This window comes from Perca fluviatilis, chromosome 12 (genome assembly GCF_010015445.1).
Source record: "Perca fluviatilis chromosome 12, GENO_Pfluv_1.0, whole genome shotgun sequence".
NCBI lineage: Eukaryota > Metazoa > Chordata > Actinopteri > Perciformes > Percidae > Perca > Perca fluviatilis.
Genome location: NC_053123.1, coordinates 7,834,182 through 7,861,977, shown reverse-complemented (window position 1 = coordinate 7,861,977; position 27,796 = coordinate 7,834,182). Strand labels below are relative to the sequence as shown.

Sequence of the window (27,796 nt, the reverse complement as noted above, 5' to 3'; positions counted from 1 at the left end):
GATTACTATTAAACTGAAATATCGAGCTGTCATCAAGGGGCCAAATATTTGTCCGATTTGGTTATCTTGAATGGCAGCTTGATTCTTGCGATTATGTGATTACGCATGAATTGCAGGATCACACAAAAATCCATCTTGTCAGCGTTCAAGTAATGCGCTTGTGTCCGTACGACCAATCAGTGCCCTGCCCGGAGCAACAGGCAGCCAAGGGCGTGGTTTAGGCGTGTGTGACGACATGTTCAAATCAACAATGGCGACTTAGCGTAGATGCTGCAACAGCATCCGTTATATCAAAACTGGAGAGTATTTCTTCACTGAAAGAAGAGAAAAAGAATGACACTGAAGGCTTTTCGCAATGAAAAAGGGGTTTTCTCTCTTCTCCCGACTGGCTTTGGCATTAGAGTTTGATAGACAGATGGTTCATCCAATCACCTGCCAGGTATTTTTTTGGAAATGCCTGCCCTTTTGCAAAGAGTTTCCAAGGACAGCGTCTCAAGATGTTCTGTGTAACAAATCATCTGTTGTATTTTGTCTTGACTGTTGTTGTTAGTTTTGTCTTGCCTCTCAAACTATGAGGGTGTTGCATGCTTGTTACTGTTTTTATGTTTTTCTTTTAATGTATCTGCCTAGAGACAATAGATGAAAATTTGCTATGGTGCTAACTCTAGCATATTTACATTGTGTACTTGTACTGATGTCCATTAATATGCACTATCCCTATCTAAATAAACAATTAAATAAAAGAAATAAAAAAATCTGGCGTGTCACGTTACAGATTTGGCCCACAGGCTCCTATTTGCCTACTATTGGTCCGTGGCTTATGGGAAATGGTGTTCGATAAATACAGCTAAAATCAGAAATAGCAAATAAAACACAATATTAATCTGTAGTTACAGTCGAGTAAGATATTTTTTTCATTCATTTCCGTTACAAATGTCAGTGGGATTTTGAATGAGTTTTTTTTTTTAACTACTGTTCTCTATATACTTTGATACATTGTACGCCATTCAGGCCTTATGTGAGCTGCTCGCATTAGCAGAATCGTTTCAAGCACCTTTTCCTCTTGAAGATTCTCTCTGTGTTTTGTTCAATTAACATAAAGTATAATAAAAATATATTCTTTAACCTCCAAACCATAATTCCCCCAATGTAATTATTGGAGGTTATAGGTTATTTATTATAGATGAGGTCTCTTAATTACTTTGACAAAGTGCAGGAAAAGAGCACCAGTGATGGTATGTGATAGTGACTTGAGACTTTTTTGTTTTCAGCAACAGAGACCACCATGATGTTTATTCATACTTGCTGTAGCAGGCGTTTGTGTGCAGGTCGCACCTCTGTCTGGCAAACATGAGACGCCTCAAAAATCAGCAAAGCAGGGGGAAGGACTTGATTCACAACCCTCATTAATAGTCGAAAGCAGTGGCACCATTTAATTATGAAGCTCATCCATCAGCTGTAACAAGGGCTGTCATCGATATTTAGCTGGGCATAAAAGCTGGCACGCTCTGCTTTATATGCTAAGCGAGACACCACAAAGAATTTGCAAGTTCCCAATCTTGACACTAATGGCTTTGCGTAATTTGATGAATGATGTATTAAACCGAGGTGGGAACCTTGGAGAACTGAAGGAATGAGCTGGGACATGCAAACAAAAGTCACTCCCTGTAATTTACTTGAGAAACTCTTGACCTATGGGAGGAAAGGAGGGAGGGAGGGAGGGAGGCGAACTGTCACCTCGACACCTTCGGGTGAGCCGAGCAGGGACTCGGGTGTTAACGTGTTTTTCAGTGGCGAGCTGTCTTTGGGATGCAAACGCCAGCTCTGTCTCTTGCTAATTAACACCTCTTAATTATAATGAGTTGACTGATCAGCCATGCATATTAGTTGGAAGAGAGGAGCGGACAGATAACAGTTGATGTTATCAGTTATTGCTTTTTGAACCACAACACACAACAGTTCTACAGCTGTATCTATAATGAGCATTGTGACCAAATACCCTGACACAATTTTCTCTGCAGATAGACTTGTAATAAACCCAATAATAATGATGATGGCTTTTGTAAAAGGATGAATCATTCTGAATGATGGGATTAATCCTCTCAATAAAACACGGATCATTATATGAAGCAGCTGCTCCTTAATGTTGTTTACAGCAACATGTTCATTCGTGTTTCGTTATTAACAGAAACTAAGATTTGTGTTTGTTTACCGTGAGCTTTTTTCTCTTGGGTGGTGAGATAACATGCACCACCAGCACATGCTCATTGAAATTCTTCCTTACAGGGCTGCAATTCTTTTCTCTAATGAAGCTATTATTTTTGCCTTATCAAATTCGGTAGTGTGAGGTTAATGGCTTCATTAGGCAACAAACTGCTATCCAGGGCCTGTGCATCACACACACTTTGCCTGTCCTGTCTTGGCTATATTTCACTGTGTGCCAACTATATAAGTATTAAATTACGGGGAAACAGATTAGTCCAGCCTAAGAACATGGAATGCTTTTATTGCAGACTGCGCTTCAGTGCCACAATTTGTAACAACAACTGGGTTTGTGCTGATGATTTAGCACCCCATGGGCAGGGTGCCAGTGCTGATATGTGTCAGATGCCTGAGAGAGAGGGAGAGAGAGAGACAGATAGCTACATCCAGAAAAAAATGGAGAGGGTGAAACAGAATAAGACCCTAGTCTGGTGTTTCAGGTCACTTCTCTGGTAAAGAGAGCTGATCGTTAAACCGGCAGAAAGTGTTGATCTCATGGAAGAATTTGGAAGAATGTATGACATCAATAAGGGCAATTCGTGACCATTTACAACCACACTAAGGGCCCTATTTTAACAATCTGAAACGCAAGTATCAAACGCAAAACGCAAGTAGCTTTGTGGGCGGATCTCGGGCGCTATTGCTATTACACCGGCGGGATAAATGAGTCTTGCGCCCGATGCAAATCTGAAATGGGTTGGTCTAAAGTAGCTAGGTGTGGTTTGGGCGTAACGTGCAATAAACCAATCAGAGCATCATCCCACATTCCCTTAAAGAGCAGGTGTACTTGCTATTATGATGGCGGATTTGCATGCCCCTTCCTCCTCCCCCCCACTCCATCTCCGTCCACCTGCTCCACCAGGAGCGCATTGCCACTCCCGGACCCTCAAGTGTCCAATCCTGCCGTAGTTCAACATCACGTCTCCTTAAGTCCTCTAATATTTCCTCATTTATGTCATCAACACATCCATGATTCATGGAAATGTTGTGTAAAACACAACAAGCCACAAAGAATGCTGCGACTTTTTGAGGACTGTACTGTAAAGTGCCTCCTGATCTATCCAAACACATGAAGCGCATTTTCAGTAATATTTTTCCTTGAAATTATGTATGGTTTGCAAAAATGGGAACATATAGATCAGACAAGGAAAGTGTATGCGCGTTGTCCACACGCTACATTATGGCCAAGCATGCGCCCCTAAAATCTGCATCTGAATAACGCACCACTGACTTTAGACCAGGTTTTTCCTGGTCTGTGGCGGAATTGTTTTCTGAAACTGCAAAATAGCACTAGGGAATGTTTGCGCCTGAACACGCCTCCTCTTTTCGCTTTAAACATCCATGAGATACAGGGCAACATTAGCATTCATTTAATTTTACTTAGATTTCTGTCCACTTGATGAAGGCCAATATTCTCTCTCCTTTTAGCTCCGTTTTGGTCTCCACCAACTTTGGGAAGGGGAATATCTGGCTCTTTAGCTGCTAAATACTCCACTATTTTAACTAACTAGCTAACTTTGTCTGTCTGCTGTTTGGTGCGGATCAGGTGGGTATCAAGACCAAAAGCAATTATTATACAGAATAGCCCATTTCATTCTATAATATGTTAAATTAAAGTCTTTATCACTGAGGCTTTGAAGTGTAAGGCTTTTAAGTGTTGCGGCCTGGTCAAAGTGGAGCTAATAACTATTTTATATATTGTTAGTTTAGTGTAATCTATAACAAGGCATCATATTTTATAAGATAACATTGGTAGAGAAGTACAGTATTTGCCTCTGAAATGTTTAAAGTAACAGAAAATGTAAATACTAATACTAAAATAATTTTAATACTGGTGAAAACTGTACAATATAGTTCCTGAGTGTAAATTGACTCTCTGCCATTGCTTGCCACAGGCATTGTGGTGTTTGCATGTGAAATTGTTACTTGAAGTCTCTGCACATTCATCACGGAGTGCAAGGTGTCAGCGTAGAGCAGTGTGCGATCATTTCAAAAACAATTATGATGCACTCTTTAAAATATGGACAGGAGCCAACAATATGTCTCTCTGTAAATATGGGCAGCTATTCACTGAAAATACACTGTTTAGCAGGCGATGCCTCACAGCTAACTCTGTGTGCAGCCATAATGTTTAATTCATGCCCGCGTGTGTTTGACTGATTCCATTCCAGGTGAGTCTGTGACAATCGGCGTCACCATAATGGAGCTGGAGGGGGTTCTATGGCAATAAAAATGATAATCAAATGAAAGACAGAGGCCACACTGAGCAAATAACTGTGAAGCTATTGGGGTGAAATGAGTGCCAAATGCTGCCTCGAGAGTCAAGCTTTCTTGAAGTTGTGATCTTATCTTAAATGAAAGGGTGCTATAAAATCAGAGAATCCGACAAAATTAAATCCTTGTTAAACCCCTCTTGAATCAAGCCTGGCCATGTTTTCCAGTAAAAAAAACAATTCTAGGCAATGCTGGCAGTATTTCTTTGTCATCAAAAACCATTACGTATATTAGTCACATCTATTTGATCATAAACAGTGTTAATAAATACTACTGTTAATAAATACTGGGTCAGGAGGACAAGTAAAAAGTTTTACACACACACACACACACAAAAAATAAATAAGTGTGCCGGACATCATCATGTATGGGCTTTAAATAATAAAGGTTTATTTTAAAGTATATCAGCCACTGTAGGCCTACCAAAATTATAAATAATTATATGGTATATATGTACATACATATATCTAAATATGGGCTCGACATTAACGGTTGCCTTTGGCAACCAAATTGTGACAAGTGGCAACCTAATCATCACCCTTGGTTGCCCCCGTGGCAACCACATTATTTTAGCCCACTTTTTTCTTGTACTGTATTTTCATTACAAAAAATAGATCCATCATTGATGGCATTCAACCATATGCGTTGCGGATGTTTAAATTTGCGTTCTGATTTGTTTACTACGTCCCAGCTGTCAGACATAGGCTAATTGTTATATTTTCCATCTCTTTCTGCACAATTTTTTTGCCCAAAAAGGACACAGTGAATAGGTTGGTCAACAGAACTTCAAACCATACTGGACATTTAGTTTAGTGTGGTCTAACTAATAGAACTCCTACCTGATGTCATCACTGGTCTCATCTCTACTTGATGCCATTGCCGACCTCATGTCTGGCTCATTCACTGTTCTTCTCCACTAAGACATATTGTCAAACAAACATTATGTAATTGATTTTCCATATTAGTTGTTCCATATTAATAATATTAAGAAATGAATCTGTTGGCATCAAGTGGCTCCCCCTACTCTTCCACCTAATGTTAGACCAACCTGTTGCCTTCCCCTGTCTTTCCTGATCCACCATCCTCACACCTGAATGAAATGAACTCACTGTTAAATATAGCAGCCTAAATTCAATTCTTAAATCAGCCTAGTGATGCCATCAGATAAGACAACTATTATGCAGTAATGTTGTGCTGCTGTTGAAATTACATTCACATTTTGGATTTTAAAAAGTACAAATATGGAGAGCCACTTAGCATAGACCTTTGAAGAGAGAGAGAGAGAGAGAGAGAGAGAGAGAGAGAGAGAGAGAGAGTCCCTGTATTACAGCAAAGAATTTCTAATATAGGAAGAAGTTCCACTCCCTCGTTACTTCCGCATTAGCAGAATGCTAGCGTGTTATGGGCAACAACGACTCACCCTGTAAGAAATCAAAAGGACATACCGTATTTTCTGGACTATAAGTCGCTCCGGAGTATAAGTCGCATCAGTCAAAAAATGCGTCATGAAGAGGAAAAAAACATATATAAGTCGCACCGGACTATAAGTCGCATTTATTTAGAATTTTTTCATCTGTCAACTACACAATAGCACACAGAACAACAGGCTGAATACGGTAGGTGTCTGGTTTGTTAACGTAACACATTAACAGTTATTGAACTATACAATAGCACACAGAACAACTAGCTACCAGGGCGTGGAGCATGGATGTATTAAAAGGCGTGGAGACGTAACTGCACCGTTGACAAGCCCCTCCCGACTCCTTCCTCCAGCTCTGGCCGTCTTGCTTTCAGCCCGCGATTAGCCGATTAGCTTTCTTTGTTTTCTTCATTGCAGTAAGAGTAACCTTTTCGCCAGTCCCTCACAAGTTTCTCCCTCATTTCAAACTTTCTTTCTGCTGCTCGATTACTGTTTTCGGATATTTTACTACCTGCAGTTTGTTATCTCTTTTCTTTCTCATTTGTCTTTAGGAGCAGCATTCTAGTTGTCACAAGCCTAGAGCGCCCTCTCGCGGCTGTAGACGGTAATGTTTTCAGTATGAATTCACATTTAAAACATGTTAAATTATATATATTTTGATATGTAAGTCGTACCTGACTATAAGTCGCAGGACCAGCCAAAGTAGGAAAAAAAGTGCGACTTATAGTCCGGAAAATACGGTAAGTACTCGTTCATTCAACTTTTGACCTATAACCCATGTTGAACTTGCAAAAACTACAATCAAATCTGAGGTTTCTTTTAAACCGATGTTAATGTTGTGAAACAGTTGCAGTTTGGTTATGTTTAGGCACAAAAACTGCTTAGTTATGTTTAGAAAAACTTTGTGTAATGGGTTAAAATCAAACGTTACATAATATCTAGTTACGCACAGAGCTCCGCTTGAACAAACGATAGGAGCATTTTTGGGGGAGGACAGTCTCACAAATTCCCTAGTCTGAATCAACGACATTTTACACGTTCATTTACTGAATAATTTCCAGCAAGGCAGGCTTGCTTGGTTTTTTCAGGTAATAATTGTAAAGATTTACAAAGAATATGTTTAATGTTGCAGCATTTACTATCCAACTGGGACGTTTTAGGACCGACTGTTGCAGGATTGCTGTGGACGAGTAGCCTAATGTTACACAGGACGACACACTGGTAAAAGCAAATTTTATTTAACCATGTATCCAGCTAATTTAAATAGCTCACATTACTGTATCGTGTGAACAGTTTATTTAATTTAATATTGTGTGGCGTTTTCTTTTATCGGGGTGCAGATGTTCCACCAAAACAAGTTCCTTCCTGAGACCATTTTACAGAACTGCCCAAGACGATTGTGATTGGTTTAAAGAAATGCAAACAACCCAGGGCATTTTTTTCTCCTATCCTGCAATGTATGTGTGGTGACTGGCCATGCAAGACTACAAATTTCCTAAATGTTTATTGTGTGAAGACCGATGCTTGGGCTACATTGTTAAAGACAAAAGACTGTTACAATATGAAGTGAGAAACATTCCAGATCCCATTTTTCAATAACTGAAAACATGAGAAAAACTAAGATACTTTGATTGAAATGCTGCCTTTAAAAACACTACATTTTTCACCAGTTTGAAATCAGGCTTGTTTGTCGTTAAAACTACCCAGAAGTCCGTGGCTCCTTTTTAGATGATTTGTAAAAACGTGATTGGCAGCACAAAGCATGATTTTATTCTGAATACCTCCTATTTTCTTTGTTACCTGTGGAGCTTTTTTGCATTCATTCACAAGAGGCAGCCACAGAAAGGAAATTACTACCTCTGCTTGGAGTAAATATAAAGTTAAAAACCAGGATAATTTCTCCTCATTGACCACTAGTGTGTGCTATGCTAATTTTACAGTTTATATTGATCATGATAAAGTAAATCCAGAGAAAAGCAGTTTTACTAGCGTATTTCGGTAACTGCAACCAAAACAGTGACAGATGTGGAACTAATATTGAAATTTCCCCCAAGTGCACGGTCACCATGATTACACAGAAGTGCAGAAGAAACTCCTCTGCCTACATTAACCGGCTTTAGTCACACACAATCTCCTTTTCACCATTTGGATGACGTCCACCTAAAATTAGATTCATCTTCTGTGTATTTGATGGATAATTTCATTACACGTCATTAGAGATTTGAGACCTCCAAGCCCAGCTGTAGTCTAAATGAGCGTAAATGACTGCATTGTGATGTGGAAGCAACTCAAGACGAAAACAGGGTCTTTCTGTGTATGTATTTGTATGTAGTGTATCTATATATCAAGTTTGAAAATTTCATGCTGTTATTCTGTGCTTCCTAGAGGGGTGGTAGAGTTTTCTTCATCTCATTCATGAAGGAACAAAAACCAAACAAGAGAGCTCTGATGCTGGAAAGGCTATCAAGATTCAGGTTAGCACAATGTGTTCAGACAGAAAAACATGTGAAATATCGACATATTTTTGATTTTGAAGAAAAGAACAAGTGAAAAACTAAATTTGGCAAAGCATCTTGCTCTCAAGTTCACTGTCAATGTCTTTCTGTGTCTAAAAACTCCAGTTTGGGCAAATACACGCTAGCGTTTCTCATTCCACAACAGAAACTACTCAATTAAGAAAATGTTAAACTTGGCTCTGTTTGTTACAAGTTTCCCCAATATTGGTATCAATATGCATTGGGGATGGGGAGGCAAGTGATGTGGTAGGGCATGAATGCTTTTCAGGAAAAAGTTTGAAAAAGTTTGCAGTGTCGTTTGCAGTGACATACAATATCAATGTATCATGTATCAATGCATATTATCATCAGCAGGTAGGATAATGTCTAAACGGAGTAAATTACTCCTCTTTATGACAATAAAGTGGTGACAGAGTCCGTCTATATTTTTCAGTTAGCTAATTCAAGCATCAGTTTGCCATAGAGTTTTTTTAATTGGGGTTGTATGAGTTACTTATCTATAGTCAGCGAGTTAGCTACAGTAGATGGTGGTCAGCACACCCCAGTTTGGAAAAGGTGATAGAGTGGTCGCCTACCAACTGAAGGTCGGTGGTTCGAATCCCTGGCCCTGCAGTGCCATGTTGAAGTATCCTTGGGCAAGACACTGAACCCCAAATTGCTCCCAATCGGAGTGTAAATGTTTATCTGATGAGCAGGTGGCACCTTGTATGGCAGCCTTGGCCCCCTGTGTGTGAATGGTTCCTATAGTATTTTAAAAAAGCGCTTTGAGTAGTCATTGAGACTAGAAAAGTGCTATATAAATACAGCCCATTTACATTTAGCTGTACAGTATTATTACACAAGGTTAATGTACATAGAAATGTACATGTAAATGATTAATGAGAGGTTCAATGAGTTTTTTGAGCTAACGTTGCCACACTCGGCTCTCTCCTTAGCCCAAGCTGTTACACTGTCATGATTCGTGTCCCTGGCTCACAATAACGATCTCCTTTGAGGCCATGATATGACTGGAGACGAGAGATTACGGAGAAAAAGCCCAAATCGATGGATAATGAATACCAATCAATCACTGGCGGCGAAGGTGGGAGTATGGGGCAACAGAGAGAGCTCTCTTGGTTTCTGGCATCTGTTTGATTAATGCCTTGTCTCGCAGTGCGTGGTGACGGGGACTCCCATAATGCATTGCAGACCACTGTCTGGAGAGTTCATTTTCTATAATCTCAATCCCCCAAACCCTTCCATCCTCTCGTAGCTCCGCGTGATGATGCCTCCCAGTTGACCGAGGCAGTAATGCAACCATTAATAGTGTTGCCATGGTGATTAATCACAAACCCTGACCCTGAGTCAAAGCCCTTTGTGCTGTTGAAACAATAGGTTTTTTTTCTTGGGGTGAGGGTGGGGGGCAAGATGGCAAGTATTACATTCTTTGCCCTTGGTGTGACTCACACTTGCAGATGGTTGACCTGTTCACAGCCACAATTAAAACTATCATTCAAATCGATAAATCCAGTTTATTTCAGACCATATAAACCCTCCAGAATCCAGCCGTACTGTTGTATATCTCAGAGTGTCGCTGCTATAGGTGACACATGGGTTTAACAAATGAGATGAGGTGTGAAATGACAGATAAGAAGAAACTTAATTGGATCCCTGTGGGGAATTAAATGACTGCAGCAGACACACTAATAGCATTCAGCAGGGAAAAAGACAGAGATAATGAAAACACATGACTGAAATGAAATAAACAATACAAATTTATGGAACAATGAATTAATGATATATGCAACTATAAAATGCAACTGTTAGGCTCTATAAATGTATACTCATCTCTGAAGAAACATTACAGGGACGGAGATACGAGGAAGGGGGCAAGAAGTATAAACATGTATGATAGTCGATAAAAACGCGGATTTACCGTTGATACATACAAATATTGCTGGTAGACATGATTACATATTTTATAGACCTTTAAATAAAATGTTTATACATACAGATATATATAGCAGATCAGCTGGAGGGAAAGGCTAACATTTAAAAAAATCATTACCTTTGGGTTGCTCTTCACTACCACAAGTATAAGTGGTTCTGGTATTTTTTAATGAAACGTACCTACAATAATTTAAAAAGTTTCATATTAGGTATACTGAATAGGTTTTTTGTCGAAAGCTGAAACGAGTTGTCCACCATTTGGTTAGTAGATCAACAAAAATTTAATAGGCAACTATTTTTTTAGAATCGATTAATTGTTTAGTATTTTCAAGAAGAAATTTCAGATATTCTGATGGTTCTTTGTCTTACATCATAGCAAACTGAAATGATTTGGTTAGACAAAAAAAAAAAAACTTGGTGTTTATAGACCAAACAATTGATCAATTCATCAAGAAAATATGTATGGATTATTAGAAAATGAAAATAATTGTTAGTTGCAGCATCAATACTATCCCATTTTATATTTCAATTTGAGACTAGCTATTCTATTCATAGAGATTTTTGGCATTTGTGACACATTTTAGCATGCACAATATCTGAATCTTGTAGAAAACACACCTCAGGCTTTAGAAGTTTGGTCTACACAACCTCAATTCCTTTTTTTTTATTCAGGTAAGAGGACACACATTTCAGAAATGCCAGCCTTTATACTTCACACCAGACAAGCATAATCAGTAATTGCAGCACTTACTGTCAAAGCAAGCTCCTAGACTAACTTGAAGGCACAAGGGAAATTTGTTTACAGTATCTTTAGAGAAAAAAAATTAAGTTTTAGCCTTGAGCACTTAAAATGGCTGAATATAAAATGATTGAATTTGTGAGCATAAATCTTTGCGAGTGGTCTTTATTGCCTTCCCTCTGCTCTTCAGAGGCCACAGCAAGTGCACACAAGCAAAGCCTGGATTAGCGGGTAATGGCTGGCATCAATAGGACTGTAATGTCATTTCGTGATGCATCCCGGTCGTTACTGGCTCGGCAAAGAGTGTCAGTTAAGTTTGTGAAGAGGTAATATTTCACTCATGCAAAGAAACCGTTCCTATATTTGGATTTTATTGGAGCTGGATTGATTAATCTTTTCGAGCGGGCTCAAAAACTTAGCTGAATATGATTGTTGTTCATAGATTTATTTTGTATTTCAATACTGTGCGGCATGAAAATCCACAAACAATAAAAGATGGGTCATTACTAGCTGAAGCTGTGGGGGTAGTGCCTCTTCGTTAAAGCTGAAATAACTGGGGTTCACAGTAAATGGCAGCTCTCACTGCATGAACTCACTTCTCTGAGACTGAAAATATGATGTTATTTTAATCAGTAATGCAGCGAAAAGAGAATCAGCCTGTATTTATTAGCCACTAGGGTGTAACATTTTAGAATGGTGCTTAAACTGAACATAAGTCTTTCTGTATCATTCCTCTCTGATTTCACTCTCTTCTTACTCTTTTTAGTGACTTCATTCGTAACCTTTATTTAAGAATCTTGGAAATCACTGAGGTTTCCCTTATTTTCAATGATGCCGAGATACAAGACACATAAAAAATAATGCACAAAACAAGTAAATAATACTCAATGAAAACAATCACACATAGAAGTGAAGTGATCGGAAATTACAATCTTAAAACGTGCAGGGGTAGGGAGAGTGTCCATCTTAAGTGAACATTGAAGGTGGTTCCATGCTTTTGGTGCATAGAAACTACAAGCAGATTTCCCAAATTCAGAGTTAACCTGTGCGACATGTGTTGAGCGAGTTTGGTAAGGTCCTGTGATCCATTTCAATAACATAAAAGAACAAAAAAAAAAAAAAAACCCTTTAAAAAAAAAAAAAAAAAAACAAAAAAAAAAAAAAAAAAACAATATCTTACTTCACTTACCTAATCATATGCAGCAATGAATGGATGGATTACATCTTTAGCTGTAACCTGATGATGATGAATGCTTTTTATACTTTATATTGTTGTTTCTTGTGTTTGGTGAGCTGAAGACAAATTTCCACACTGGTGGACAATGAAGATGTATTATGTATCATATATTCTATTCAGATTCAACTTCACCTCACGTAGGTGACTTTGTTTTAGTGAAAAGGTGTTGTAGTAAAGAGCACGTAAACCGAGACCAAGTCATCACCAAGACCAGAATATATCAAGACTGAGACAAGACCAAAACATTGAGGGGTTGAGACCGAGTCAAGACCAAAACCAAGGCAGTGCGAGACCGAGTTAAGACCAAGACCAGACCAGTGTGAGTCCCATACTGTCTATATCAACTACGTTTCATTTCCAGGATTGTTTAGGTGCCGGATGTCCGTTACCTTCCGCTTTCTTTTTTTTTTGCTATTCTAAACTCCGGTGGATTTGGGAGGACTATGGTTAATTACTCCTCAGATCTCTGCAGGGTAAATCCAGACAGCTAGCTAGACTATCGAGTTTTCTGTTGCACAACTAAAACATTTGAACGCACACACGTTCCACCAAAACAAGTTCCTTCCAAGGGCTATTTTGCAGAGGCAGTGTCATTGTGTCCGACACTTAGAAATGTCAATAAACCAGAGCACATTTTTCTCCCATTCCGGAATGCTGTGTGGACTAGCTGGACCCTCTTCCGCAGCGTTGTAGAGGAAGGTCTGGCAATGCGAGACTACACACTGCATGACACAACAAAATGTGGAAAAGGCTAACCAAAGGCACTCCTCAAATTGATCTGAAAGATCCTCATTCACACACAAAAAACACCCACAGAAAACTTCTTCTTCTTCATTCAACTCTTTTATTGCCATAAGCATATCATGGGAAATGCTTCGATAAAATAATCAAAAGGCAGTTGTGGTCTTGACTGTACTTGAAATAAAATCCTGAGTCCTTTTTATCTGAAATCGATACAAGACTGAGTAAAAATGCAGTCGAGTCTGAGATGAGACCTTCAAAAAGTGGCCTTGAGACCAGTCTCGAGACCAAGACCAAAGTACTACAACACTGCGTGAAAGTGCCTCCTCGTCAAATGCCTGAAGCTGCTGTGTAGTAGGATACACTAACAACAGCGTAAAAAAAAAAACATAACTAAGTTTTCATAAGCTGCCGAACCAACAAACTGAGCTTTTAAGAAGACAAAAGTGGATACAGGCAATACGACATGAGGCATCATTAATTGTTATAACAGTTTAAGGCTAACTATATTACTAGAAGTTAAAATATTTTGACAGTATGCAACTTGTGTTCTAGTGGAATGTGGATAAATTTAGAAAGGTATGCAGTATTGTGTTTACAAGTGCCTTAGCTTGCTAACACAAAGCTAACATTAGCTTTCTAACAGCTAACGTGTCTTCTCTGGTATACAAAGGTGGCTAAAATAATCCTTTGAAATGCTTAAATGTAATGTTTTTTGCTAGCTACAAGCACTTTGTTAGCGTTTCAGCTCTTGGGTTGTATTGTGGCACAGATTGTTTTCCCCGCCGCTGGGCGTGGCTTTCAGTGTATGACGCGTTGCGCTCTGTCTCTATAGGTCTCTACAGTCTGTGAGACCTGTGTGGAGGCAATCCCAGCCCGCTGATGAAAATATTGTCATTTTATGTATGCACCTGAATTCTTATTTTGTTTTTATTTTAAACTTCATTTTATATTCTGTATTGCTAAACTAATCATGCTTTTATTTCTCCCTAGTTGTTCTCTGTATGAGCAGTACTCATAAGCCTTCAGAAGGTCAGTCTACACTGCTCCCCAACACTGTCATTCATTATGTGTGCTGCTTTTACTGCCTTTTGAAAATTGTCTCACAACTTGTTATTAAAATGGACATCATCTCTCTGCGAGCACTGGAGGATTTAGGGTAATGAGGGAAATTGGCCGGCAGTGTCCCCAAGCTCAACTCATCCTCCATCAGTGCTGTTCGAGATGTCTGGCTCTCTCTGTAATGAGAAATTTAGCAGCGAAGCAAAAGCAACGTCTCAATCTGCCCTTTCTCTGCACTGTACACATTATGCCAGCATTACTGTTGACACAGGTGGAGGAACATGTCTTATTCCATGTTCCATGTGTCAGAATTATTTATGTGCTACATTCCAGATGTATGGTAAACAATGCTGGAGGAATAATGTCATTTTAACCATGATTCAAACAGGCACATTGATTAAAGAAACAGTATTACTTACAGGCTATAGCAGGTGTTGTTGCACAGAGAAGTTATATTGTCACACATGAGAGATCATTGGTGGATCCACTGACCAGTTGGATGTCGAACGTCTTTCCCACCTGTCTGTGTGTTTAGGATGGCCAACCGGAAACTGTGAAAACTTGAAGCTTTCCTTCACACAACTGATTTAAAAAAAGAATAGAAATAAAACAATATTTTACAATACAGTGAGCGAAATATGTTGCTGCCAGAACAAAACAAATGTTATAAGTAGTATATGACCCGTGTCTTCCAAACTAATTCTGAGTCTTCAAGTTTTTACTATCTATGTTCAGTAACGAGGAGACTTATTGCTCAGTGTATGACAGGCAGCAAAACCTTGTGATTCAGGGCACTATGCTGTACATAAACAGTCAGAGGTTTGATCCTCACGACTTGTACTTTCCGTTACCATCCATGAGTTAATCAATAACTCTGCAGACATCTGTGAACTAGTTATTGGTTACATGTACAATCTATTCAACAGTTGTTCTCTGTTGGGTCAAGTTATACTACTAACCCTTCAGCACGGTATCACGCACGGTAACATTTTGGATCGATCTAATTTTTAACAGTGTATGAACCATATTTACTTGCTATAACCCACACCTTCACAGAAACATTGTGCAACATGTACCTGACATAACTATCTTATTTCTTTGTTGCAGCAGTTGATCTGGAATTATGGGTAAAAACTAATATAGTTCCAGACCATAGCAAAAATAATGTAATGGTCAACCTGTTGCATATTCCTTTTAAACAAGCCACAAGAAGAGCATGCTCAGACTTGCTGTCAACATCTCTTCTGACTCCATGCACGTTTTAAATTATGAATACCAACTTTTGGCGATTCAGAGTCCCTTGGTTTAGATACAACAGGCTTTACATCAGTCTATCCTGTTGCCAATTAAGGCTACGTTTACATGTGGCTGGCTATTTTCCTAAACGGACATTTCACCCTCTCTGTTTTCAAAAATAACATTGTGCACACCTGTCAGTTTTCATAAAAGTGTTCTTTTACACAAAACTGTATATGTAATGTGCAATCTCCACTCTGGCCGGAGTTTTTAGAAAGAATCGTTTTCAAAGGTGAATTATCCGTTTGCGTGTAAACAAAGGGCACAAACGAAGGGAAATGTCTCCGTTTTCAAAATAACCATGTACGTGTAAATGGGGTACGAGATCTGGACCCGAAGATATCACGTAACATGTTTCTCTGCCATGGCTGTTGATATGTCTTCATCTTTGTGCTATATGTGTACTTGCTGTCTTTTTCTTCTTATTTCTTCTTTTTGAGCCGAGCTGCTCAGGAACGCCAAATGAATTTCAGTGTAAATGGACAATAAAGTTGTATCGTACTGCTGTGTTTCTCTGGCCAAAAATGATCTGTGCAACTAGCGTCAGTCAAATTTGACCATCGTTTTGTGAAATGACTCCAGAAAGCCACCATGCCTGGCCAATATACCACCCACCCCATAAAACCACAAATTAACGTTTTTTACATTTCAGTTTTATACAGATTAAATATACAAAATACAGTGTTAACTAGGTCATTTCAGAACATTTTGTTACCTTTGGACAGTGGCACTTCCTGTGCCATTGCTTTTATGTTCTCTGTATTTCAGTCTACCTTTTAGAAATTATTTTATCCATCAACACCTCAAAGAATGGGTGCATACAAAAAGAGACAGAGATGTGATGCTGCTTTCCATGATTCTCAGTCCTAACAACTAACCTACACTTGTTTATGTGGTTTTATGCTTCTGACAAAAATGCAATATATGGTTCCCTGTTAAGTGTGTAAGGTTTCATTAAATCAATTTGAATTCCACTTACTGTAATATTTTTGGCCACAATTATCGTAGCAGGGAAATATGATATCAGCACATCCCTGATTCCCTCTGTTCCCTTACAGATATGAGAGTGGTATCAATCTTCTCATCTAACTCAGCAAGAAAGCGAATAAGCCTATTTCCCCAAAATGTCGAATTATTCCTAAGAGGTAGACATAAGCACAGTCCTGATTCTGCATGACGGGCATTTGAGTTTGCCCTGCAGACCCAGACATTTGGGGGTTCTGCTTATTTATAAAAACACAGTGGTGCCTAATAACTTCATGCCATCCAGGCTTAGTCATTTAAATTAATGAAATTATGTTTCATTTTTTATACTGCAGTGTGATTCAAATATCACTAGAACAAAATCTTACTGTACATTTTTTACATTTTGCTAAACACAATCTTCAAAGTGATTTAGATGTTATGATGTGAACAGTTCTAGTTGATTAACCTCATGTCAGAGCACCCATTAAACCGTGTTTTTATTTTCTCACCACAAACCTCTGTTCTGTAGTTTCCTCATTATCAAACACTCCGCTGGCAATGCAGTGCTTGTCAAGCACCAGGCTGAATCTAGGTTAACTCCAATCACAGAGATGAAAACCCACATTCCCTTTAACAACCCTTACTCCCCTTATTAATGTTCCTCCCAATTTACATAGGGATTAACGCTCATTAATCATAATGAAACACAAATATTCCCAAAAGTTTCCCATCTCTCTTAAGCAATCCATCCTCATTTGTTTTTGCCCACTTAATAAAGATACTATGTTCGCCAGTTTTGCATGATGACATTTTTAAATACTGAGCTTTTTTTTTTCACCTTTTCAACTTTTTACTTTTGGAGGTAGAAAGTCAGGGTCTGCTACAACATGGGGTTTCAAATTAGGGAGAGAATGCCAAAGACAAAAAAGACAGTGGCATCATTAAGATTTCCTTACGCTGCCCTTGCTGCTAATTAAATACAGTAAGAACTCTCTGAGGAGGATGAGGTGTTGCTTCATGTCGAAAACCTTGGTGGTGGTTTTTCTCTCTCCCTCTCTGTTGATGATGTGGATAATGAGCCACCTGCCTTACTGGAATCCTGCAATATTTCACTCAGTATTTCTCCGGAGCACCGGGAATAAAATGTTCAGTGTGGTATGAAAGAACAAAAGGAAAGGCAGATTCTTGGCTCAGTTGCACAGTGCACATTTTTATCTTTTTTTTGCAAACTGCCTGCACCCTATTTTTCTTATCTCCAGACTTTCAGGTTAGCATTGAAATTGAAATTTGTAATATTTTTAATAATAATTTATTATTATCATACCAAACTGTTTGGTGGAGTTTTACCCATAATGGGGATGTGATACATGCATTTACTTTCTCCATACTCCATAAGAACATACTATTGAGAAATGTTGAGCAGGTTTTCAGGCTGTGTATTAGCAACACTGACATTTATATGTTCATATTACTGATTAATGACATTTTTTTTACTGCATAGCAACAACTAAGAGGTAAAACAACTGGGCAAATGTGACTGAGGACGCTCCATCATCTTTGGCTGTTGCTGAAACACACAATTTAGGTGCAAGTAAGTACGAGGCTTTTACGAGCTAGCAGTGCACGGTTACCCCTATATTCTGCGTCTGGCTGCGTGCAATAGCCATCACTCAAGACAATTCTTGTTATTCAACCAGAAGCGTGAGAGAAGCGCCTCTCCGCTCCGCTAAATATATACGCCTATGATTATTTTGGACGCGAGCTGCGGGGCGTTCAACAGATAGTGGAAGAGCTCGACACTCCCGGTGTGCTATGACGCATGGTGGATGACGGAACAAAACCAGAACGCGGCGCATCCGCACCTGGCGGAATTTCAGGGTTAGTTTTGTCTATAGCCATGCGAGCAGCTCTGCGAGGCTGTACTTGTGATGACACAGTGATGATTTAAGCTAAATGCTACAATGATATTGCTAACATATTGATGTTTAGAGGGTATTGACCATGGTCACCATTTTAGTTTAGTGTATATAATGTTCTCCTTGTGTGTGTGCATGCACACAATTCAGCAGTAAGCCAAACTCCATTCAAATTAAAACAGGAGTAAGGATAGCGTCCAAACTCCTGGTGCTTAATTTGGCGGCACCCTCATATACAATATAAATGGGAGTGAGAAGCAAGATGCATAATCAAATAAAACACTACTGTATAAACTCCACATAGCTGCCATGCATCTGTTGTATAATGCTTCAAGTGTACAGTATTCATGGCATGCAATTAAGCTAACAATTTGCTAACTTACATGTGGTTTAGCTTACAATTTACTAACATACAGAAATTAGGCTTTATAAAATATTCATCACTAAAATAATATCCAGGTATTGTTCTGGTTCTGGTTATGGTCTGTGCTAAACTTATACTTACAGACGATGCTTTAGAAGGCGTAAACAAAAGGAAGGATTCCAGCAAAATTAATTGAATGCATTCAGCAAAAATGTGGCTGGATACTGAAGACTAAAATGGCTGACTTCCTGTCCTGGGTCAAAGTGCATGTCAAACAAAAGAAAAATTTAAAGGATTGAGAGGGGGGCATTAATTCACCAAACCTGAAGGCAGAACAGTTCCCATGCTAACATTTGCTAATTAGCACTAAACACCATCTACAGTTTAGACTAATGGGAAAGTTGTTAGTTTTACAGGTACGTGTTAATCAAAGTATTTAACAAAACTACTTTTTTGGCCTGATGATGGCGCTAGAGGAAAAGTCACATTAATCATAAAAAGTTGATTAAATTCATCCACTGGAGACCTTAAATATCCATTCAATAGTCAGAAGATATTTCACTCTGAACCACAAATGTTAACCTCATGAGTGGAAAGGTCAGCGGATCACTAAATTCATTAGGACTAATCCTCTGGTGATCATGGATGCTTGTACAAACTTTCAAGGCAATCCCTCCAATAATTGTTGAGATACATATGTCCATCTGAACGAAGTGGCTTATCGGCTGACGGATTGACAAACAGACCGGCATTGCCATCCCTATAGATCTATACCACTTTCTCTTGGGATTACATCATCATCGTTTTCAGTGGCATTACGATTTTAAAAGATTAAGCAGAATTTTTACAATCTTAAAAAACGTGTATTATGGTTGCAGATTACCATTTTTAAACTCAAAGACATAATGCATTTTTAGTGTATGTTTTTATGTTTAACAAGTTTTATATTTTTACTCGAAGACTACTTACCAGACAGCCCCTGTTGTGCATACACATTTCTCTGCCTCCACTCTACCATCAGAGTAGCGGTGGGGATGGTGGAAGGAAAGCAGCATCCCCTGCTATGCAAAATGCAAATGTGAACTTTGCAGAGAGACCAAATTTGATGCCCAGGTCTCCTTGGTTAGCTGAGAAAGAACAAAAGGACCAGTTGATGTGCCTCCATGTCTGACGAGGTGCCTATTTGTGGTTTCAGTGGGTGGTTAACAAGAGTGCTGTGGCGACTGTACCTGCAGATAACACAAAGGTGGTCATGCTAACTCGGTGGGTCGGTGGACAGCACTTTGAATGAGTTGGTGCATGCAAAAGTGAGGAACTTCTCTGACTTTCTCTCAAGACAGAAATGTGTATACCTTTTAGCCAAAGCCAAAGTTTCATCTGGAGAAGCCGTGTTGTTGAGTTGGTCAGTCAGTTCAAACCCATATACTGTAGAAAACAATGTTTGTAAGTTGACAACTTATTTTCCGTGAATTATGTTCAATTTGTTTTTCACTTTTGTTATGTATATGTATGTATATGTGAAAGGGATAGCAGATGAACCCAAAGAGAATTATCATCTGATTCTACAGCTGCCCTTTTCTTTACTGAGATGTATAGTTTCAGCTCATTGTTCAGCTCTTCTGAGCATTTAGCAGCTATAAAGCCAGATATTTCCATCTGTAGTTGGTAGAGACCAAAAACAGAGCTAAAAGCAGATTGAATATTGGACTTACATTCACCAGGTGGCCAGAAACACGACTCCAAATAAATGATACTATTGCTTCATAACTGCTGGATGCTGAAGTTCACCATATAAGATGATCATATGTCAAGCACCCAAGTGGCAAAAAAAAAACTACTGTATTGCAGGTGTAACTGGACAATGACCACCATAAGTGGCATGCATTAGTGTTTGGTACAGTTTCTTTATGATACTACCAACTGAAGATGGTAAATAAGATACACATAGTGGCTTTAAACTAGGTGGGGTGGTAGTGTTTTTTGGTCCATCACTCATCGTCTCACGCAACAAATACACTTTTGTGTTTTCAAATGTAACAATCCTCACTGCATGGTTGATAAAGTGTTATCTCTGTAGGCAGCTGTTCAAATCACACCGTTCTCCATCTATCTAGGTATGTGCTGTGAACTTGTATCTATGATGACTGATCAAGGCCCCTAGCTTCACTACGAGCTGGTTTCAAGAAAGTCATTTAGATCTATGATGGGCGAGGAGAAAATAAATGAGAAGCCTACACCTGAAAGCTGTTTTTGTCGAGCAACTTCTCGGACATTCTTCTACCCAGCCTGGTAAAGACTGATTTGTCTTTGAAAGAAGTCTGTCTGCCTGCTTTCTTCTGCTAACAGAACAGTTGCTTCTCAGGACAGTGGCGCTGTTATGGTAAAGTTATTATTATGGTGGTCAGAGTTGGTGTAGATTGAATTGTAGATTGATCCAATTCCCAGCCTAAAGAAGCTATATACTGTATATATATATATATATATATATATGTATATATATATATAATGCTGTTTAGCAAACATATAATATACAAAGTGCAGTGCCCGTTGAAAATGTGCTTTGTGTGTTTGGAATGGGCCGATTGCTTGGCCTATGGTATTGCTACTTGTAGAATTCATCAAAACCAAATTGTACCCCAAAATGACTTACAGAAGGATCCCAAACCACTTCATATGCAACTCCCCTGTATACCCTACTACTAACTTACTGATTTAGCTGACAGAGAACGTTCCAGATTCAGAATGTAATCACAAAATCTCACAATGACAATGTGGAGTAACCAGATATTAGCCTCATGGACTCATGGCAGTGCGCTACCCACCCGGCCCGTTATGAGAGCTAATCAGCACATATCTGCGTTAATCAACCACCAGAACCGAACTGTGTGTGTGTGTGTGTGTGCGCAGAGAGAGAGAGAGAGAGAGAGAGTGAGAGAGAGAGAGAGAGAGAGAGAGAGAGAGAGAGACGGTGTTGTCTCGTGTTGTATGATTCTTAACGAATTTAACATTTCAGCAGAGCTGTTAATTTTCATACAGGTTTAGTGGCTTGACAGTTAACGGTGAAGTAGGGGATTTGATTCGCGGGGTATTATGGTGTAGGGAATGTTATTAGTTAGCAGTAAACTTAATTAACCCAGGGTGAGTCTGATGAAAAGTGCTGTGTCTGCCCGGTTCAGCTCTAAGATTTTCTCGCATTGCACAGCGCTGTGAAGGAATAATCTCTGAGATTAGCCTACTTCATATTCTACCTCTGGTTAGAAGTGGTGAATGTAGGTTACAGCTCACAGCAACTTAATATTATATAGTGTCTGGTGATTGTTTGATATTTAGTGTTGGCATATGGCTTTTCGTTGAGTTTCCTCTTAGTGGAAAAAAAGACATGGAAAAGCGTAGCGCCTTTTTTCGCCCACGATTCTTTTACTGATATATTTAACAATATATTTTGCATTTCTGATCCAAACAACGTCAAACATGGCACCGCACTTACTCGTGCCCATAGCAAGTTTGAAATCCATCGGATTAACGGTTCGAGAGATATGCGCATAACACACACACAGACAGACACAGACACACAGACAGACAGACGTTCCTGCAATTAATAGATAGATATATACGGTATGTAATATATTCAGACTTTCATTCAATATATTCAGACTTTGATTTAATATATTCAAACTTCCATTCAATATATTCAAGGTTCATTCAATATATTCAGACTTTCATTCAATAAATTGTTTTTGATAAAGAGAGCATTGCAACCACTCTGGATAAAGAAAGGTTAAAAACATAAATGTTAGCACCCTCTGTTCTTTTAGAAGATGCTTTGTATAACTGACCTGGTCGCAAAGCAGATTCATTAGATGGAGTATATGGCATTGATTGTCACAGCTGTGTAGTGAAAGATGGGTCAATAAGCGGCATAGCATGCTGTCATGTTTATCGCCTTGTTTAATAATCCATCTTCATCTTGTGAGAACAGACTGTATCGTGCATTTGCATGATGAAACAATGGGGCACATTTAGGGTGTCAGCTGCTTCTTCTCCTAAATGATGATAATGTGATCATGAGCAGTGATGCGATGCATGCTATTAAACAATAGCTCATTGGATGAAGTACTGTGTGTCACAAACTAAATGGGTGTTGGAATGTGCTGGTGAGCCACGGTGGTTTGATTCCCCCCCCCCAAAAAAAGGCATTTTGACCCTTTGGTTGGTATGCAGCAGTAGCAGCATAGCAAAAGGCATGTTCCAATTTTTTTAATTATCCATTTCAATTATTTTGAGAGAGAAAAACACATTGCTGTTGATTTTGATTCCTTGCACTTGGTGCTGACTAATATTGACCCAGTGTAAATTTATTTGGGTTCAATGGGGAAATAAGACTGGCAATTTAAACCATCAGTCAATTTAAGGCAAACAGTAGAACAATGCCTGAATAATAATGTTAAAAAAGGTTAAATGAAAAAAACAAAACATGTTCACACACATAATGGCAGAACAGAAAGAAATATTTAATCACAAAAGTAAATAAATTAAGGACAATCTGACAATGATATACAATAGTGTGAATAGAAAGGCAACCTCATACTATGTGAAAATACTGGATGGATCCCCCTCAATGGTACTTGTCCAAAGACATAATGACCATACCTGTCAAGTTTTGGATTTGAAAATAAGGGAAATTTTTCCGGCACCCACCGCAAGCAGTCCCACCACCCCAACCAAGCTCCAGTGTCCCTTACATTTTAAGACAGGTGTACAAGAAAGCTAAAATCGCCACTTGATGCAGAATGCTGAAAACATTTACAATTTATAACATTGCTTGTCTTTACATTTTCTTTTCATTCCACACATTCTTTTCATTTCATATTGCTTTTCTTTTACAGTTTTTCTTTTCATTTCACATACATTTTCTTTACTCTTTTAGTGAGTTATTGTATAAATTTGTTGCAGACTTTGCATTCTTTAAGATTGTTTTGGAAGGAGTGTATTTGTGGGCTGGGCCAGAGTGGTTTACAGAGTGGTTTACATGAGAGTAGAGCGCAAACAGTTCTGTTGTCTAACATCATCCTATTCTCTGTAACAATCTTTCATACCATGCTAAACACCCTTTCTCAACTTGCATTGCTATGGGGAATGCATAGTAAAGCCTTCATAAGTTTTGGCAGCGCACCGTCTCTGTCGAAGCGTCCATCATCCGTCACTCATCATCTGACCTCACACACTAAACTCGCGACAACTGCCACCTACAGTACCTGTAGTAGGCTACTGCCTAGAGATTTACGGGAAAATACTAATACGGGAGGACGGCGGGAAAGAAGGGTAAAATACGGGACTTTCCCGGCCAAAACGGGATACTTGACAGGTATGCATAATGACACCAATAATATTGAATAGTAAGAGGTATAATAATGGTATACAGAGACAGAAAAGAAATCTGCATTCACATGAAATCACTATGTTCAAAAATGTATACCATAACATTACATTCCTGTTGAAACTGAAAAAGCATATAAATGCTCTATAACATAATAAAAAAGTTATAGGAAGGTGGAAATGTCAACTTCCTCGTTAAGGGCCGGAAAAGATGTGGGCCTGAGGGTATTGATGTAAAAGGTCTCCCGTTGGAGGAGATGTTTGAGTCTGTCACCACATCCCTTGGATTTTTTGGAATAGCCTCAATGGCCATGGCTTTCAAAGTATCTGGGTTAGTGTGGCCAACAGTCTTGTAGTGCTGTGCCATGGGGTAATTGGGGTTGTGGGTCCTGATGGCGTTTTTGTGTTCAGCCAATCCCTCCCACAGCTTGTGTTTTGTGTGGCCGATGTAGAAGCAGCCACACTCACATTCAAGTCTGTAAACATATGTTGTGTTACAATTAGTACGCTTTCTCCATAGGGCAGTATGCAAAACACTTGTATATAGCGCTGTCCACTTTTGATCCAACTGCCCAAGACACATTTTAATAACATTAACAATGGCTCTGTTCTTTTCAAATAAGCCTGACAGTGTGACAGTGAGTCAGCATGCACAATACCAGGGCCCTGAAAATGAAGCAGCGAAATGGAATTCAGCCATCATTCATTTGATTACTTACACTTGTGCTTTTCCTACTGTGACATGTCAAAATGTCTTTTGTGAAAATAGTCAGTTGTCAACAAAACTAATTGAAAGCCTGCAGCGGTGCACATTTAATTGTTTTGGCAAATCACAATTAGAGGGACAGGCTATTTGCATTATTAGTGCAAGGGTTAACAGACAATCATTTTTTACTCACTTTAAAAAGAAAGCACAGTTAAGGGCAAACATAATTATTTATAAAAAAAACAATGGTCACCCATCCAGTAAGGGCACCTTCTGGATTATAATATTAATACATAAAGTATACTAAAAAATGTAAGAATTCAAACTAAATATGCTTGATTTTTGAGTTTTGTGTCGATACAAACAACAAGTCCTCCAGCCCATACGACTATATAGGTTGTTTATTTCTATCCTCTAATACGACCCATAGGAGTGTTTTATACCCCTAGTGGTGGCAGGAAATACAATCCACAGGAGCGTTTTTCGTACTCATATCTAAAGGACAAATTTGTCCGAAATCCTTTGTTATATTATTAACTTCGGTTACGCATGTGTGATTCAAAACGTGATGTAGTTCCGTTTGTTCCATAAAGTTAAGAAAAAACTTGCAGTTTACCATTATTCTCTAATGGGACACAAACCCCAGTCTCCTGGGTGAAAGTCCTGTGTTTGTTTGACCCATCCACCACACCCTTATGTGGAATTTGGCACTGTTAAAATTAGTCACCTTACTTACTGCTTTGCTCCCATAATAGTTACAGGAGGCCACTAGAGTGCGCTGCCACTATAAACGTTAATATCAGTCATAATTTCTGCTTGAACTAACAACCTATGGGAGCGCTTTTCGGTTGATGACAGGCTCGTCCCATAATGCAATGAAAGTTGTGGAAAGTGGTGACACATCTTGTTAAACAAAATAGCTTTCACAAATTGTATAGAAACTCCCAAAGCAGTATGAGGATTGCTGTTAAGTGTGTTCATTGAGTATCATCATGTAGTATGTTCCCATCTCTCAAAATGTCTGTCAAAGTGAGTCATTTTAAGATGCTTGCTGAGCTTGTTAGATATCTGCACCTTTTTGATCGATAAAAAAGCTTCTAAATCCTCCCATTCCCTCAGCTGCCTCAGTCACTCTTTCACTGAAACCATTGTTTAATGTTGTTCTTTGAGTTTTTGTCACTGCCATTTCTGGCTCCCCTAAGGTTACCGCTGCCTCTCGGTGTACCCCCACTGTTAAGCTGTGTAAAAAATACAAACAATAGAAAGCCATAGCATTCAATGCATTCCATTAAGTCTCTGTTTTGCACACACATTGGGCTTTGTTTTCAGTATAAAGCTGCCTTTAAGCCACAGTGCCCTAAAATGCTACAAATACATGCATGCAACAAATACTGTATTAGTGTCTATTCAGTGCTTTGGTACACAATTACAAAAGTTAGGCAGGAAACAAAGAGGGAGATACATTACACTTACATTGCATTCAGCCTACAGATGCTTTTGTCCAAAGTGAGAAAGTACCTCCTTTGGGAGAGATAGATGTCATCAAAAATTGTAAGTACATCTCAAGTGTGTGTTCAGTCCCGCAGGAAAGGAGACATTAGTGAGTGCTAGAATGTGTGTGTCTACATCTGAAAATAGGGGTGTGACATCACTGGGGTCAGAATGAAGAAGAGCCTTCACTGACATGAGTGATCACAGGGTCCTTAGGGTGACAGGGTGACCATTCATCTAGAGGCAGAGGGGCAGTGTTTTGGACTAACTGCAGAAGCCTGGTGGCACAAGCAGGGGCTCCTGGGAGGAGAGAGTTGCAGTGGCCCACAAGCAGGAGATGACAGGCACGTGGATCATCTCCCTAGTGGGAAAGAGGACGTACTTATCCACAGAGGCGGGCTACTGCAATACAAACAACGTTGTTAATGGTGACCAGTAGTGGAAGAAGTATTCAGATCCTTTATTCAAGTAAAAGTCGTACATTGAAAATGTTACTTAAGTAAAAGTATGTTAGTATCATCAGGAAAATGTACTTAAAGTACTAAAGTACACCCATTTTTGAAACTGGAACCGATCCAAACAGTTCTTTCAGTCAGCTAAGTGTTTAATCTGCTAATACTTTTAGCTGTACTTATAGGCCTATATATTGTTGAGTAGTTTAACTTAATATTTTATAAACTACTTTTGTAAATTAACTAGTAACTTGTGCGGTCATTTCTTCCCCTGAAGGTACTCGAGCTCTTGTCCCAGTTGAGCTTTAGGTGAAGCTGAAGAATAAAAAAAAAAAAAAATGGCTTTAGTTGAGACAGAGCACCGAATTTGTGCTCATGAAAGTTGATTCGTTAATTTATGCTCCGTTATCCATTCATAATCACTGGAACGTGGCTGGTTGACGACAAGACAAATCTTATTTAAATCATATTTCATATTCCAAAATTGGAACAATGAGCTAAGTCATTGGAACTGGCAAGAAAGCCATTAAATTAATTTATTTACTTGAGACAGTTAAGTTAATTTGAGATCGCCCTTTAGCCATTTATTTTGAATTTTCATATAAATGCTCCTAGGTTTTGTTGTTTATATGCTCGACCCGAGGCAAAATCTGTATTTTTGAAGTGAATTTGTTAATGTGCCTTGTTTGTTTGTATATCTGTATTCTCAATTTTGAAAAAAACAACTCACTTCCTTCTTCCAAAACAGCCAGGAGTTGAGTTTTCATTAAAACTCAAGTATGACTCACAATTGCCTCTTAAGGACACATTGCAAAGGCTTTTTTTAAACAGAGTCCGACTAAAAAAAACCTGCGGCTAAATTCACTTCCAGCTAACCTCACGGAGAACAAAGAGGGCAAAACACCACCACTGATCTATTATAAAGCTTTAGTGCATAACCTTTTTTTTTATATTAATGAACGTCAGTTCAAGCCATTGCCAAATGAGTTGATACAAAGCTAAGTAAGACTATCAGCTCCACACAGCTCTCTCAGTATAACTATGTTCAG

At 38.9% G+C, this 27,796-nt stretch overlaps 1 long non-coding RNA gene across 1 annotated transcript; it reads right to left on the bottom strand.

Annotated features, from left to right (window-relative positions):
- Positions 1-13,263: 13,263 nt before the first annotated feature.
- Positions 13,264-18,963, bottom strand: LOC120569330. Its single transcript, XR_005640865.1, has 3 exons — positions 18,864-18,963; positions 14,600-14,762; positions 13,264-14,356 (listed from the first exon to the last, which is right to left on the bottom strand). It is a non-coding gene; the product is annotated as an uncharacterized LOC120569330 (long non-coding RNA).
- Between the last annotated feature and the right edge of the window lie 8,833 nt (positions 18,964-27,796).